Genomic DNA, 16,831 nt, shown 5'->3' with positions numbered 1-16,831 from the left:
AGCTGTGCGATAATGGACTGCCCCTGTTAGCTAAATTCAATCATTTGTGATATGCGTACAGCAGCCTACTCTTTATAGCCTACGTTATACATTCAACTCCAACATCGATTAATATAAAAAAGCAAACAAATGAAAGTTTCTTATGCGTTAGCTCAGTTAATGGAAATTGATAGGCTATTTGATTATCATAATGCAACAATAGCTGATGCAAATGCCTATTATTATTAGGCTCTGATTATTAGATTATTATTATTTGCAATGTTTTTTGCTGATTACTATAGTGAGTTTCTCATGTTTTCAAATAGGTCATCTAACAGGCTATCAAATAAAAATGCATAATTTTAGTTTAAAAAAATGAAATAAGCTTAGCATTGTGGAGCTCTGAAAATGTCGCGTGTGTGTGTGTTTATTCTTGTTTTCATAATCTTAAATTTGAAAATAACAAGATTTATCACTATTACGCATTTGTCCACTTGGTGAGGTGCGCTATGAGGGATCATTAACTTGGAACCGATCTTACCACCGACGTTCTTATCGGGACAATTTAAATGTGACACATTTTACCACTTGTGCGAACTGTTAAGAGATAATGATAACTTGCTAGTTCATTGTTGACATCTATTTTCGGTGCTTTGTAGAGATGGACAACCAAGGGTGTCCGAGATGCAAGACAGCAAAATACAGGAATCAGTCCCTGAAACGAATGGTGAATGTTTGTGAGTATCAATTCATGATAACTAGCTAACGTTAGCCTTCCCAGCTATTAGCTGCATGTTTTCAATCCATGCAAGGAGGCAATGTGGACCGGCTGGCCAGGTTTTTATGGTCCTTATATATATATATGTATGTGTATATATATGTATGTGTATTATTTAGCCAGACAACTACAATAGGACATATAAAATAAACTGTAATGTTAGTTAGTACGTTTGTCAAGCTGAACGTGAGGAGCTGTTACCTTTTGGTGCGTGATGTCAACATTCATGTTTGCTTGTTTTAATATGTTCTTTCTATCGGCAACATAAAAACGTATATATGTCTCAGCGTGTCTTGTTTACAAGCTTTACAGTATGCACACGTTTAATTGTTTAATGAACAGCGCAGGCTTGTTGTTTGTGATACGGAAACTGTTCCCATATATCAATTCTGGTTGATGTAGTCGCTCAGTATCTTTGGAAGTAACATACAAAAAAAGATTGCAATAAAGCTGTTCCCAAAATCCCCCTGTTTTTTAAGCCCAGACATCCACCCAGTCTCCGTGATGGAGAGGAGACCTGTTGATTTTATGGGTGTTGAAGCTGATGAAAATGCTGGTGTCTGCTGAAGCATATGTTCGACCCTGCATGTTTATTGACCGTACCATCAGGAAGTGGCTGTGCTTCGTCATCAGGTCAGCCCACTCATAACTCAGAGCTTCTGTTCTGTCTGGACGCAGGGTCACACTGAGAGAAAATTGAAATAACTTTGCAATAAAGCAATTTAGAGGATCGCCCTTCCCTAGCTCCGGTCACCTTGCTGGTGCTCTTCAGAGCTGTTTACCAGATCATTAGGGTGCTGCTAGGAAACTGCAACCACACACATTGGGATGTTGTCTTTGACTGTCCCGACTGCTGGTTATTTGACTAAGGTTTGGTGTGATATTGTTGATGTGCAAATGTTGTGCAATCTCGGAACCCAGAACTAAATCCAATCTGTCACTGGAGATAAGCCTAATCTTGACAAAAGTGGTATTTGTTTCATAGTCAACATAGTGTGTAGGCTTATTTTAATGAAATTCTAGAAACAAAAATATCCTGCCCACCTATCTGGCTGTCTGTTGGTCGGTCTGGCTGTCTGTCTGTCTGTTGGTCTGACTGTCAATTAGTCAAGCTGTGGCAAGGTCTTATCTGCATTGGGGAGAGAGTCTTGCTGACAGCTGACAACGCTGTGAAGCCATCCAGTCTAGGCCGTCCCGTGCGCTATATGGAACCACTCCACCCTGCATCTAAATTTAAACCCCACTGTGGCACATTTACTGTCGCCGTGGCCTTCTGTTATTTATTACCTACGCACGATGACGCAGGACCTGTGTCCTTTGGCGACGACACAGCACAGATGCCGGTGGGCCAGGGATATTACCCAGGCTGGGTAGGTACAGATCAAGGAAGGACTGATAGGGACACCTCTGCAGGTGGAGGCAAGGTTCTTGTGTGTCTGTTGGTCACTACCCCTTTAGAAGGCAGAGTGATGTAGATTACTCTTTCCCATGCTGAATGATCTACCTTGTAATTTATGACATTCATCTTCCCATTAGTTAAAGAGTCAATCAAATGTCCCAGTGTTTTCTGGCTGTGGCTCCTTACGTTTTAGGTGTTACTGGCAGGAATGGGGCATCACAGTAGGTTAGCAGTGTTCGATGGCCAGGTGATTACGACACAAAGGGATCTCCTGCCTGGGCCCACGCACCACAGCTGCTTGTGTGGGAGTCCAGAGCATGGAGTCCAGAGCATGGAGTCCAGAGCATGGAGTCCAGAGCATGGAGTCCAGAGCATGGAGTCCAGAGCATGGAGTCCAGAGCATGGAGTCCAGAGCATGGAGTCCAGAGCATGGAGTCCAGAGCATAGAGAGCTTTATGTGAGGAACAGGTGAACCAGCCCCTATGTGACTGCATTGTTCCTACCTTCAATAGTGTATAGGAGGGAGAGGAGGAGGAGGAGGAGGGAGGGAGGCAATGTCACTGGCTGTTGGGGTTGCGGAGGGGGAGGGGGTTGTCTTTGCTGTGCCAGGCCCCTGTTTACCTCCTTCCTGACCTGCTGACAGCTGCAGATGGGAGAGATATGAGCTCTGAGCAGGACAGGTGAGGGGGAGGACTAGAGGTGCAGGGCTCGCTCACCACTCTGCTACAGTGAGAACAGTTCTGGGAGAGAGGAAGAGACAGAGGGAAAGATAGCGTATGCTAGAGAAATCGTGTGGATGATGCTGGACATATTACTGTATAGCCTCTCAAGCCCTTATGCCCAGCAGCAGGAGAAAGACACAATTTGAATGATGATTTTGCAGTAGATAGCAGGTGTTTCATGGGCTTTTGACCTATTTTTTTCACACGTGTATTAGTGATGTATGGGTTGACTCATAACTCGCAGTCCCCGTGCTTATAACCGCAAAATATTGTGTGGATGAAGGACGGGTGGGTTGCAGTCGGGTTGAATAAAGAGAAAACAATACATTCATAAATCCATAATGTATCATTTTTGTGCAATTTATGCTGAGTGAAATGCAATGCTGCATTTAATTTTTTTTATTTTTTAATGCTCAACAGTTTCCTATGTGTATCAAGAATGTTCCTCCACCATAAGGACATCCAGACAACTTGACATAACTGTGGGAAGCATTGTAGTCAACATGGGCCAGCATCACTATGGAACGCTTTTGACACCTAGAGTCCATGCCCCAACGAATTGAGGCTGTTCTGAGGGCAAAAGGGGGTGCAACTCAATATTAGGAAGGCGTTTCTAATGTTTTGTACACTGTGCATATCATTGAGGTTTTTCTTTCATTATTTTAGGCTATCTGACATTAGAGCATAAGTTTAATTAAGCTTCAGGGCCTAACTCTACATGTGCAAAATAGCCTACACGCCAATCGCCAAATGCTTTTGGGAACGGGCAGAAAACGTTAACATCGATCCACTGAGGCAAACAGGACAATGTCAGAGTTGAATTCAATAAGAGAAAAGTTGCGAAGTGGAGAGATGAAAATAAAGAGAGAGGGAGGGCTGGAAAACTAATGTTTAGGAAAGATTTGTTATGTGTGATTGTGAGAAGCTATACAAATTCAACAGTCACACAATGGGGACTTCAAATAGGCCAATGGCACGTCAAGGGAACTGTAGCCTGCTGTTCAGATTGGTTAAATGGAAACTGAAATCTGGACACTGACTAAAGGTTTATAACCTCTCACATAGTCTTTTATATTATCTCCTGCAGAATTAAGCATTTCTTGCAGTAAAATTATACACCAAATGTACATTTTGAATCGGGAACATCAGAGAATATGACGGCTATCTTTATCAGCATCATAAAAGCTGATAGTATTTCAACCACATAAAATATAGATCCAAGCTGAACTGAAATCTTATCAGAAAAATGTTGGGTCGTTTTCACAGCTTTACATTTCCTTTACAACTAGCACAGAAAATAGTTCCCGATTTTTGTTGTTGTTGACTTATTGCATTTTCTCCTCAGTCCCTAAATGTCTTTGATCTGCAAAAGAAGCAGAAATGACGGAGAACTTGACCGATATCAAATATATTGAAGCATTCATTCTACCGATTTATGGCATTGTTCTGGTGAGCAAGGGTTTATATAGTCTTCTAGGTCAACATATAATGACAGAAGATAAGCTGCTTGTATCTAATTGTAGACAAGTTGACTAACAAATAGCCTAACAAAATGTCTGAAATTATAAGCAGAAACATATCTAAATAAGGCAAATAAAAATCCTGCATCCCCTGTTAATGTTGCGCTTTGTGTATTCTATAATTTTTTTTATTTTTTTCTCTCTGCATTGTTGGGAATGGCTTGTAAGTCAGCATTTCACTGTTAGTTTACGAGGCATGTGGCAATAAAAATGTATTTGACAATCAGAGGGGCCTATACAAATGGCTTGTCTGAGAGGAGCTAGCCTGAAGATGGCAAGTTCACTTTGAAAGTCTCCTCCCTCCAATCTTCTCTTAGTTTCACCTCTTTGCTCTACAATTACAGAGGATTTCCCCTGTGGAAGGGTCCGTTATGTGGTCCATTTATGGGACAGGGGGCAAGCTACGCCCAACTCCTGGATCTACCTGATGAATGGCCTCTTTGTGGGTCTGTGGAAACAAGCAGCAAACCCCCCTTTTACCTCCATATGGCTAGGTCTATACCTCTCATGTAGCCTGGGGCCACAGTGAACATCTGCCCCTACTGGGCTGCACTCGAAAAGGGGGCCTACTCATGGTCCTGCGGACCAACCACGTACAGGATAATTTTTGTTTTATTTATGTTTTTTTGTGCGATAAATCCAGCAATTGTTGAACACTAGGCCAATTTGCTCATGTTTTGTGAGATCTTTTCTATACTAGAGGGTAGTGATGAACCGATATGACATTTTTGGCTGATACCAATATCCAATATTTTCCTTGCCAAACAAAATTATACCAATACGTATAACAAGATATAAAAAAAAAATGCAGCCTTTTTAAGCATTCTATTACAGTTAAATAGTTAAAACACACACATGGATGCAGCGGTCTTTGAGTGTCAAAAAATATATTATTTAACCCTACTTGACATGTCAAATAACACCATTTGACCAATCAGGACCTGAATATGACTGCATGTCACTTAATTTAATGCGTTCATAAATCTTTTACGTAGTTATTACACATTGATTACACTATTACTCGTATTTCATGTCACAACTATTCATCGATACGTATGCTATGATGCTGGTAAAGTTGTCTCGAGCACCTACAAAAAAAGCTAGCTCATGGATGCAAACAATGTTCTTCCCCAAAACATAGCAAAACAACATCTGTTTCAGTAGCTATAGTTAGTTAGCTAACTATATAGCTCGGTGTCTTCTAAAATAACCCTAATTTATAAGATCGTTCTTACTTGATTAATGGTGGTCGGACCCATCTATGTGAAGCTAGCCACAATAAGGATTAGCCACAATAGTGGACTTTGCATTTAGCCTTCAAAATAAAAGTATGACATAATTCTACTATTTGTATTCATTTGCATCACTGTCAATGACGTACTTTTATTTTGAAGTCAAACTGCAAATTCCACTATTGTGCCTAATCTTTATTGTGGCTAGCATCACAACACAACCCGGTCGAGCAACACTAGCCAGATGAAGCTACCAGGCTGCTTATAACGTTAGCTTTGGCCAACAGGGTTAAGTAGCTGGCTAGCTATTTATTTTCCTGAACTGAAATTCAGTATCAATAGGCGAACAACAAGTGGCAACCGAGCTAATACTTACTCGCAAGGATTCCTAAATCATTGCTTAGAATAATGAAAATGACAGCAGTTTTTACTGGTCATTGTTTTCAAGCTGATTGTATTGGTGCTAACTAGGTACCAAGCTAAAGCTAGCTATCCCAGAAGTTGAGGTTGAACAAATTATGCTTTATTACCAACGCAGTATTGTAAACTCATCGTTCAAGGCCGGTGTTTGCTGACTTTTTTTGTACAGCTTTGACAGTGCTACTCTATCTTTTTTGACATGCAAAGACCCAAACGGCATAGTATGTATGACGTGAAACGAATCAAATTAAATGTATTTATAAAGCCCTTCTTACATCAGCTGATATCTCAGTGCTGTACAGAAACCTAGCCTAAAATCCCAAACAGCAAGCAATGCAGGTGTAGAAGCACGGTGGCTAGGAAAAACTCCCTAGATATGCCAAAACCTAGGAAGAAACCTAGAGAGGAACCAGGCTATGAGGGGTGGACAGTCCTCTTCTGGCTGTGCCGGGTGGAGATTATAACAGAACATGGCCAAGATGTTCAAATGTTCATAAATGACCAGCATGGTCAAATAATAATAAACACAGTAGTTGTCGAGGGTGCAACAAGTCAGCAACTCAGGAGTAAATGTCAGTTGGCTTTTCATAGCCGATCATTAAGAGTATCTCTACCGCTTCTGCTGTCTCTAGAGAGTTGAAAACAGCCGGTCTGGGACAGGTAGCGCGTTCGGTGAACAGGTCAGGGTTCAATAGCCGCAGGCAGAACAGTTGAAACTGGATCAGCAGCACAGCCAGGTGGACTGGGGACAGCAAGTAGTCATCGTGCCAGGTAGTCCTGGCAATAGCTGTGACGCTATTACTGTGTAACTCCGGGTAGGGCAACATCTGAACAATAACGCACTTGGTAGTGTTAACCGGTGCTCGACCAGTCGGCAAAAGCCAACATCACCCACGACAGAGAACGGTTGATTGTCAAGGGAAATTAATTCCATTATCTTGGATTTTGCCTTTTGAGTTGTCTCACTGAAATTCTGTTACTCTTTCAAATGACTGCATGATTTGTTGACTGCTCGATCCACACAGCAGACATTGTGTTCTACTTTAGGAATGCGTGTAACGCCAAATTTTACGTGGAGTCATTACGTCATGTACTTCCGTTATATAGGGATGCACGTCAGCTTTAAAATCGGTTTTGCACATTGGGAGTAGACATTGGCCAATTCCAATATGTTCACAGATAAAAAAAAAAAAGAAGAAATGTATTTGTTAATTTATTATTTTTATTGTGATTGTGCATCCCTACTACATTTTTTTTTTTTTTTTTTAAGTCATTTAGCAGACGCTCTTATCCAGAGCGACTTACAAATTGGTGAATTCACCTTCTGACATCCAGTGGAACAGCCACTTACAATAATTCTTATTTTCAATGATGGCCTGGGAACAGTGGGTTAACTGCCCTGTTCAAGGGCAGAACGACAGATTTGTACCTTGTCAGCTCGGGGGTTTGAACTCACAACCTTTCGGGTAGTGGTCCAACGCTCTAACCGCTAGGCCACCCTGCCGCCCCGGTTAGAGGCGGCAGGGTGGCAGGGTGGCAGGGTGGCAAGATACTAGAGGGTGTGTTGGTGCTCATGATCTTTTGGCAGGTTTGCTTTGTTTTCCGTATATCTGATATGTAAACAGGTAAAGCCCAGTAGCGCTGCTGTTTCTCCCATAACTGCTTTTTCATTTAGAATCCTGCTGATGAGGTGAAAAAGATTTACTGCGTCTAGGCCTAAAGCACTCAAGTTCTGAAGAGGGTTTGAAAGAAATGAGACTTTGGAAACATACAATAAAAACATATAAAAAATTGTAGGCCCAAGACGATTTTCCCCCTCAAATTTCATCACATTGAAAAAAACAACATTTTGGCTATGTTTTGGGTTTAAAACGGTTGTAGTCACTCCAGATGTGGCCATTTGGAAACCAGATGTTGGTGCTTGCTTCTGAAGGTGGCCAGCTAAGAGCAGGAAGCCTACGGAAGGTGAATTCCAGTGGAATAAAGCTCCACAGAGACTTAATTAAAAGAGTGGACTGTGCAAACGTTTATCCAGCCCCCCGCCTGCCACCCACCCCTCCTGCTGCCTACTTAGGGAAGATTTAAGACCTTCTCCATTGTCTTTAGGGTCCACTCCTCACTTGAGTGTGATTGATGGGTAAACTCCTACCTGCTTAAAGGTGTGATTGATGAGTAAATGTTGCTCGGCCCGAAAGTGGCTCTGGTGGTTGCTATGGCCGTGTTGTTTTGATGGCTTTTTACATTTTTTAATTTATTATTATTATTATTTGTTAAACCTTTATTTAACTAGGCACTTCAGTTAAAAACAAATTCTTATTTTCAATGACGGCCTAGGAACATTGGGTTAACTGCCTTGTTCAGGAGCAGAAGGACATATTTTTACCTTGTCAGCTCGGGATTCGATCTTGCCACTTTTAGGTTACTCGTTCAACGCTCTAACCACTAGGCTACTTGCCGCCCCGCTTGTGGAAGGACCCTCTGCATTGGAATGTTTTCGTATTGGTGGACATTGGCATTTGATGATGGAATTTGTGTGTCATGCAACAATTTCCTAGAACAGCTCTGTGTTGGCCAATGAGGGAAGGGAACCCCTCTATGCAGTAAGACCTATTAAACCAGACTAATATGTCTAATGTAGTCCTGTTGCTAATCGATGCCGTTTTATAATGAAATATTTATCTCTAAACTACCATAACTGTTTTGTCTTTTTTGGGATCTTATTAATATTAGACCAGTTGTTAGAGCACTTTCAAGGTCATAACAAATTATTACGATCCTGACAATGTTGAATGAAGCCCGAGCCTTTTCAGGGAACTTCAGCATCAGTGAAATTTGAAATAGTTTAGTGATGAGAAGCTGTGGGTGCATTGCTAAACTGGATTTTGTATTGTGTGCAGTGTGGCACGCTGACTGTTTGAGTAACTTTGAAATTACAATAGAAAAAATAAATTTCCAGTGCAGACAAACAATCTTTGGCATGGGTGTCAGATTAATTTCCTGTCTGTCTACAACATTTCATTCATGATTCCTACCGTCTGAACTATTACATTAAGGTAATATAAGATGGCCATTATCACCTGTTGTGGGGCTGATAACACGCATACATATTATATAAAATGGAGGTATACCACCAGGCCATTGCTAAGGAAAAGTGCATTAGACATGTATGTAGGTAGTAGATTTAGACCTGCCTGCTCCAAAGAATAAGGCTTCTTCTGTAGAGCTTTGTATATACAGTTGAAGTCGGAAGTTTACATACACTTAGGTTGGAGTCATTAAAACTCATTTTTCAACCACTCCACAAATTTCTTGTTAACTGTAGTTTTGGCAAGTCGGTTAGGACATCTATTTTGTGCATGACACAAGTAATTTTTCCAACAGTTGTTTACAGACAGATTATTTCACTTATAATTCACTGTATTACAATTCCAGTGGGTCAGAGGTTTACATTCACTAAGTTGACTGTGCCTTTAAACAGCTTGATCAAATCCAGAAAATGATGTCATGGCTTTAGAAGGTTCTGATAGGCTAATTGACATCATTTCAGTCAATTTGAGGTGTACCTGTGGATGTGTTTCAAGGCCTCACTTCAAACTCAGTGCCTCTTTGCTTGACATCATGGGAAAATCAAAAGAAATCAGCCAAGACCTCAGAAAAAATGTGTAGACCTCCAAGTCTGGTTCATCCTTGGGAGCAATTTCCAAACACATAAAGGTACCGCGTTCAAACAATAGTACGCAGGTATAAACACCATGGGACCACGCAGCCGCCATACCGCTCAGGAAGGAGACGCATTCGGTCTTCTAGAGATGAACGTACTTTGGTGCGAAATGTGCAAATCAATCCCAGAACAACAGCAAAGGATCTTGTGAAGATGCTGGAGGAAACGGGTACAAAAGTATCTATATCCACAGTAAAACGAGTACTATATCAACATAATCTGAAAGGCCGCTCAGCAAGGAAAAAGCCACTGCACCAACACCGCCATAAAAAAGCCAGACTCCGGTTTGCAACTACTCATGGGGACAAAGATTGTACTTTTTTGAGAAATGTCCTCTGGTCTGATGAAACAAAAATAGAACTGTTTGGCAATAATGACCATCGTTATGTTTAGAGGAAAAAGGGGGAGGCTTCCATGCCGAAGAGCACCATGGCATCATGAGGTAGGAAAATTATGTAGATATATTGAAGCAACATCTCAAGACATCAGTCAGGAAGTTAAAGCTTGGTCGCAAATGGGTCTTCTAAATGGACATACATCCAAAGTTGTACAAAATGGCTTAAGGACAACAAAGTCAAGGTATTGGAGTGGCCATCACAAGGCCCTGACCTCAATCCCATAGAAAATTTGTGGGCAGAACTAAAAAGGCGTGTGCGAGCAAGGAGGCTTACAAACCTGACTCGGTTACACCAGCTCTGTCAGGAGGAATGGGCCAAAATTCACCCAAATTATTGTGGGAAGCTTGTGGAAGGCTACACTAAATGTTTGACCCAAGTTAAACAATTTAAAGTTAAGGCTACCAAATAGAATTGAGTGTAAACTTCTGACCCACTGGGAATGTGGTGAAAGAAATAAAAGCTGAAATAAATCATTCTCTCTACTGTTATTCTGACATCTCACATTCTTAAAATAAAGTGGTGATCCTAACTGACCTAAAACAGGCCATTTTTACTAGGATTAAATGTCAGGAATTGTGAAACACTTTAGCCAAATACATTTAAACTCAGTTTATGTAAGCTTCCGACTTCAACTGTATGTGTGTGTGTTTGACACATTTGTGTGTCTGTTTCCTCAGATGTGAGAGCTGTGTGGACATGCTTGTGAGAGCTGTGTGGACATGCTGTTTGTGAGTGGCTCGGGGGAACTGTGTGCAGTGTGGCACGCCCCTGAGGAAGAGTAACTTCCACATGCAGCTCTTCAAAGACCCAGCCATCGACAAGGAGGTGGAGATCCGCAAGAAGGTGCTCAAGATGTGATTGAGGGGCACGGGGGAGAAGGGTGTGTCTCTGTGTGTGTTTGTGTTCAGCCCTCTCCTCCCTCTCCTTAAGCTTCCTTTGTCTTTGTCATTATGCTGTTTGTTTTGTAGACAATGGCCCCCCAGGGGTTGCTCAAATGGGAAGGCTCTTTCCCTGCCATACATCTGCCTCGGCCCCTCCCGTTCTGTCCATCCCTCATCTTTGTTTCTTTAGCCCTGCTATTTCAATGTAATGTGAGCAAACAAGTATTAGGCCTGATACTTATGGTATATACATTTTTTTCTCTTCTCCTTCACAGTTAGAACGAGAGACTTTGACTTCTCAAGCCTGAGCGAATACAATGACTATTTGGAGCAAATGGAGGAGATCGGTGAGAGCAGGCTGTGGACTCGGGAGATAGAGGGGGGTCTTAGTGCATTGATCTGTCTCTGGCCTTGGCTCTGGATGTTGAAGTTTTACAGGTGTCAGTGCCAGCCAGGGTCAGAGACCCACCAGTCTCTCTCTGCCAATTCTCAGAGATCTCTGTCAGATGGTGTTTGCACTGTGACTATGGGTTAGCCTATGGTTTCCTATGCTTACATGGTCAGAAACATGGTTTATTACTTTTAGAGAAAAACACTACTGGTCAAAAGTTTTAAAACACCTACTGATTCAAGGGTCTTTCTTTATTTTTTACCATTCGATACATTGTAGAATAATACTGAAGGCATCAAAACAATGAAATAACACAGATGGAATCATGTAGTTACTAAAAAAGTGTTAAACAAATCAGAATATATTTGAAATTCTTCAAATAGCCACACTTTGTCTTGATGACTGCTTTGCACATTATTGGCATTCTCTCAACCAGCTTCATGAGGTAGTCACCTGGAATGCATTTTAATTAACATGTGTGCCTTCTTAAAAGTTAATTTGTGGAATTTCTTTCCTTAATGCGTTTGAGCCAATCAGTTATGTTGTGACAAGGCAGGGGTGGTATACAGAAGATAGCCCTATTTGGTAAAAGACCACGTCCATTTTATGGCAAGAACAGCTCAAATAAGCAAAGAGAAACGACAGTCCATTAATGCTTTAAGACATGAGGGCCAGTCAATACGGAACATTTCAAGAACTTTGAACGTTTCTTCAAGTGCAGTCGCAAAAGCCATCAAGCGCTATGATGAAACCGACTCTCATGAGGACCACCACAGGAATGGATGCCCGAGAGTTACCTCTGCTGCAGAGGATACATTCGTTAGGGTTAGCAGCCTCAGAATTGCAGCCCAAATAAATGCTTCACAGAGTTCAAGTAACAGACACATCTCAACATCAACTGTTCAGAGGAATCAGTGTGAATCAGGCCTTCATGGTCAAATTGCAAAGAAACCACTACGAAAGGACACCAATAAGAACAGACTTGCTTGGTCAAAACAAAACATGAGCAATGGACATTAGACTGGTGGAAATCTGTACTTTGGTCTGATGAGTCCAAATTTGATATTTTGGGTTCCAAACGCCGTGTCTTTGTGAGAAGCAGAGTAGGTGAAGGGATGATCTCCACATGTGTGGTTCCCACCATGAGGCATGGAGGAGGTGTGATGGTGTGGGGTGCTTTGCTGGTGACTCTCAGTGATTTATTTGGAATTCAAGGCATATTTAACCAGCATGGCTACCACATTTACATTTACATTTAAGTCATTTAGCAGACGCTCTTATCCAGAGCGACTTACAAATCGGTGAATTCACCTTCTGACATCCAGTGGAACAGCCACTTTACAATAGTGCATCTAAATCATTTAAGGGGGGGGGGGTGAGAAGGATTACTTTATCCTATCCTAGGTATTCCTTGAAGAGGTGGGGTTTCTCCGGAAGGTGGTGATTGACATTATTCTGCAGCGATACGCCATCCCATCTAGTTTTGGCTTAGTGGGACCATCATTTGTTTTTCAACAGGACAATGACCCAACACACATCCAGGCTGTGTAAGGGTTATTTTACCAAGAAGGAGAGTGATGAGAGTGCTGCATCAGATGACATTGCCTCCACAATCCCCCGACCTCAACCAAACTAAGATGGTTTGGGATGAGTCGGACTGCAGAGGGAAGGAAAAACAGCCAACAACTGCTCCGCATATGTGGGAACTCCCTCAAGACTGTTGGAAAAGCATTCCAGGTGAAGCTGGTTGAGAGAATGCCAAGAGTGTGCAAATCTGTCAACAAGGCAAAGGGTGGCTATTTGAAGAATCTCAAATATAAAATATATTTTGTTTTGTTAAACACTTCTTTTGGTTACTACATGATTCCATATGTGTTATTTCATAGTTTTGATGTCTTCAATATTATTCTACAATGTAGAAAATAGTAAAGAAAAAAAAAACTTGAATGAGTAGGTGTTCTAAAACTTTTGACTGGTAGTGTACACTGGCAAGCCCTTGAATTGAAACATTAAACCTTATTTATACATTTAAAACAATTCATTATCAATAGTCTGGTGCTTTACAACATCATACTTTAGGTTGTGCCGAATCCGATTTCCAGTATCTGCCCTAGATCATTTGAAGAGAAGTCTGTGCTAGTGTCTTGGAGGGCTGCCCTGCACTCTGCTCCAGTCTATAACCTGATCAACAACCTTGAGGTGGAGGGCACCAAACACATCATGGAGGTGTACCAGAGAGAGAATAGAGACATCATCCAGAAGAACAAGGCCAAGCTGGTGGGTACCTGTAATCCCGCACTGACTCGCTCTGCCTTGCCTGATGAAACTCATCACTTATGCATTATTCTGTTGTACTACATGATCTCGCTCCCTCTCCCACCCTCTGTCTCCTCCTGTAATACTGACTACTAGGATATTGATTATTCCCTCTCTCTCTTTCCATCAGATGCAACAGCAGGAGGAGCTGCTGTTGTTGGAGGAGCTGTTGTTGGGATGACATGCTGTTGGAGAAGCTGCTGTTGTTGGAGGAGCAGGGGAATGAGCATCGCAGGCTGGAGGCTCTGCAGGAGGAACAGAGACAGCTACAGGGCAGGAGGAAGAGCAAGCAGGCTCTACTAGATAATCTGGTGAGACACCTAGACATGTACACAGACACACACCACATACAGTCGCACTAATAAACACACATTGCCACATAGGCCAACGGGAACAAATTGTAAGTCATAGAACAATCAGGTGACACACGTACAGGAAGAACAAGCAGGATATATAAGATGAGCCAATGACTGGTAACTAGGCTCATTAAGAGCTTATTACTACTCTTCTGCTGTGGAGCTGCTGAAGCTTTACTGTCCCCTCAGCATTGTTAGCGTTCTGTGCCTCCTGGCAAGTATCCTGGCTCCTTTGTGTTTAGCTACGGGCTTTAGAAGTGATTGTCCCTGTAGAGCAGCCTGGTATAGAGCGATCACAGATAGCAGGTTGAGCTGTTTGTTTGTTTGTTTAAACACTGGGCCTCTGTTGTTTGTTGGGAGATGAGCAGTAAGAACCCGGGGACACGCTCCTGGCCTTTGGCATTTACAGTAGAAATCTCTGAGGCCACACACACACACACACACACACACACAGTAAGATACAAACTTCTTAACCCAAAGTATGTGGACACCTGCTCGTCAAACATCTCATTTCAAAATCATGGGCATTAATATGGAGTTGCCCCCCCCCCCCCCTTTGCTACAATAACAGCCTCCACTCTTCTGGGAAGGCAATACACAAGATATTGGAACATTGCTGCAGGGACTTGCTTCCATTCAGCCACAAGAGCATTAGTGAGGATGGGCACTGATTTTGGGGAGTTAGGCCCGGCTAGCAGTTTGCAAGTCATCCCACTGGTGTTCTATAGGGTTGAGGTCAGGGCTCTGTGCAGGCCAGTCAAGTTTCTCCACACCAATCTTAGCAAGGTCCATACAGAAACAGTTTGTTTTGTGAACAGGGGCATTGTCATGCTGAAACAGTAAAGGGCCTTCCCCAACTGTTGCTATAAAGTTGGAAGCACAGAATCGTCTACAATGTCATTGTATGTTGTAGGGTTAAGATTTCCCTTCACTGGAACTAATGGACCTAGCCCCAACCATGAAAAACAACCCCAGACCATTATTCCTCCTCCACCACCAAACTTTACAGTTGGCACTATGCATTCGGCGAGGTAGCGTTCTCCTGGCATCCGCCAAACTCAGGTTTGTTCGTTGGACTGCCAGATGGTGAAGCGTGGTTCATCACTCCAGGGAATACGTTTCCACTGCTCCAGAGTCCAATGGCGGCGAGCTTTACACCACATCAGCAGACGCTTGGCATTGGGCATGGTGATTTTAGGCTTGTGTGCAGCTGCTCGCCATGAAAATCCATTTCATGAAGCTTCCGACGAATTGTTATTGTTCTGACGTTGCTTCCAGAGGTAGTTTGGAACTCTGTAGTGAGTGTTGCAACCAAGGACAGATGATTTTTGCGCGCTAAGCGCTTCAGCACTAGGGGGTCCCATTCTGTGAGCTTGTGTGGCCTACCACTTTGCAGCTGAGCTGTTGTTGCTCCTAGACTTTTCCACTTCACAATACCAGCACTTACAGTTTACCAGGGCAGCTCTAGCAGAGCAACTAACTTGTTGGAAAGATGGCATCCTATGACGGTGCCACCTTAAGTCACTGAGCTCTTCTGTAAGGCCATTCTACTGCATTTTCTTTGTCTATGGAGCTTGCATGGCTGTGTGCTCGATTTTATACACCTGTCAGCAATGGATGTGGCTGAAATAGCCGACTCCACTAATTTGAAGTGGTGTCCACATACGTTTGTGTGTATATATAGTGTATCAATGATCAAATAAACAGATGTAGTGTATGCAATGTATCCTGATAAGGGGCCATCAGCAGATCACCTCCAGCTGTTCATTATTCGGCTCCACACCTTCCTTTCTGCCTGGTGATGAAAACACTCCCAGCTCTGTGCCCACCTCCCGTCCACCCCGCGATAACATCCTGCTCCCTCCATGGATGGCATGCATGGGCTTGTGTTTTCAGACCTCTAAGCTTGGCAACACTCCACTGGAGAAATTGCAATGTTCAACCTTCGCTTAATGAAGGTGAAGACATCGCAGTGTACTTGAAAAAAGGTCATACCACCAGGGTTTTAACATTGCTTGCATCAATAATCTGATGACTAGCCTTGAACCGCCTTGGTTTGTTGTGCAGTTATAGGGAGGAGCGTCTGATTTGATATTTTGAACTCTGAGGTTCCCAAGTTGCACATCTCATTTACATGTACCAGTCTTCGAAGCACCTCCCATCTTTTACTTAGTGTAAATCCGTTTTTTGCTTTATCAGGATTCAGTGGTTGTTGCGCGCACACACATACACACACGAAAATAGGATCACTCACCTCATACCTGTATTTGGATGTTCCCCTTCAGGAACGCTCTCATGTCACCACCATCCTGCTGGCACCAAAACAAGGACCGGACTGCCCTGCTGGAGACCCAAATTTGAGAAGCAGAAACAGGTGGTCAAACACACCATCTTCTCCACCGGCATCCCTATGGTGAGTACCGCATGCCACATACAAGCACACTGACTGTCCTGACTGTGCAGGCCGGCTTAAGCCTACCACATAGTTGGCATACAAACAACATCCAAACAGGCTAGCTCACACAGACATGCTAGTGAATGTCCAGCATGCACCCTGGGTCGGCCTTGTCTAGTTTAAAGTTAAAGTGCGATGAGCTCACACGAATACTCTGCCTTCGTGACTTCACTCAATGGTAACATATGGTTATCCTCCTTACACAGAGCCCAATGCAGTTTATCTTACTGGGGGCACACACTATGCTCTTTAGGTACATGCTA

The 16,831-nt window shown here is 42.7% G+C and overlaps 1 long non-coding RNA gene and 1 pseudogene across 2 annotated transcripts; both read left to right on the top strand.

The window, feature by feature from the left end:
- The first annotated feature begins 560 nt into the window (after window positions 1–560).
- Window positions 561–11,664, top strand: LOC135508142 (uncharacterized). Of its 2 annotated transcripts, none has more exons than XR_010450760.1 (3): window positions 561–716; window positions 10,847–11,012; window positions 11,326–11,664. It is a non-coding gene; the product is annotated as an uncharacterized LOC135508142 (long non-coding RNA). The 2 variants fall into 2 exon arrangements; XR_010450761.1 differs by having other exon boundaries at window positions 10,847–11,049.
- A 1,678-nt stretch (window positions 11,665–13,342) lies between these two features.
- Window positions 13,343–16,831, top strand: part of LOC135508140 (CDK-activating kinase assembly factor MAT1-like) — a 49,210-nt pseudogene continuing 45,721 nt past the window's right edge.

Source organism: Oncorhynchus masou, chromosome 21, assembly GCF_036934945.1.
Source record: "Oncorhynchus masou masou isolate Uvic2021 chromosome 21, UVic_Omas_1.1, whole genome shotgun sequence".
Classification (NCBI taxonomy): Eukaryota; Metazoa; Chordata; class Actinopteri; order Salmoniformes; family Salmonidae; genus Oncorhynchus; species Oncorhynchus masou.
The sequence above is the reverse complement of the archived record's forward strand: the minus strand, read 5'-3'. Positions and strand labels throughout refer to the sequence as shown.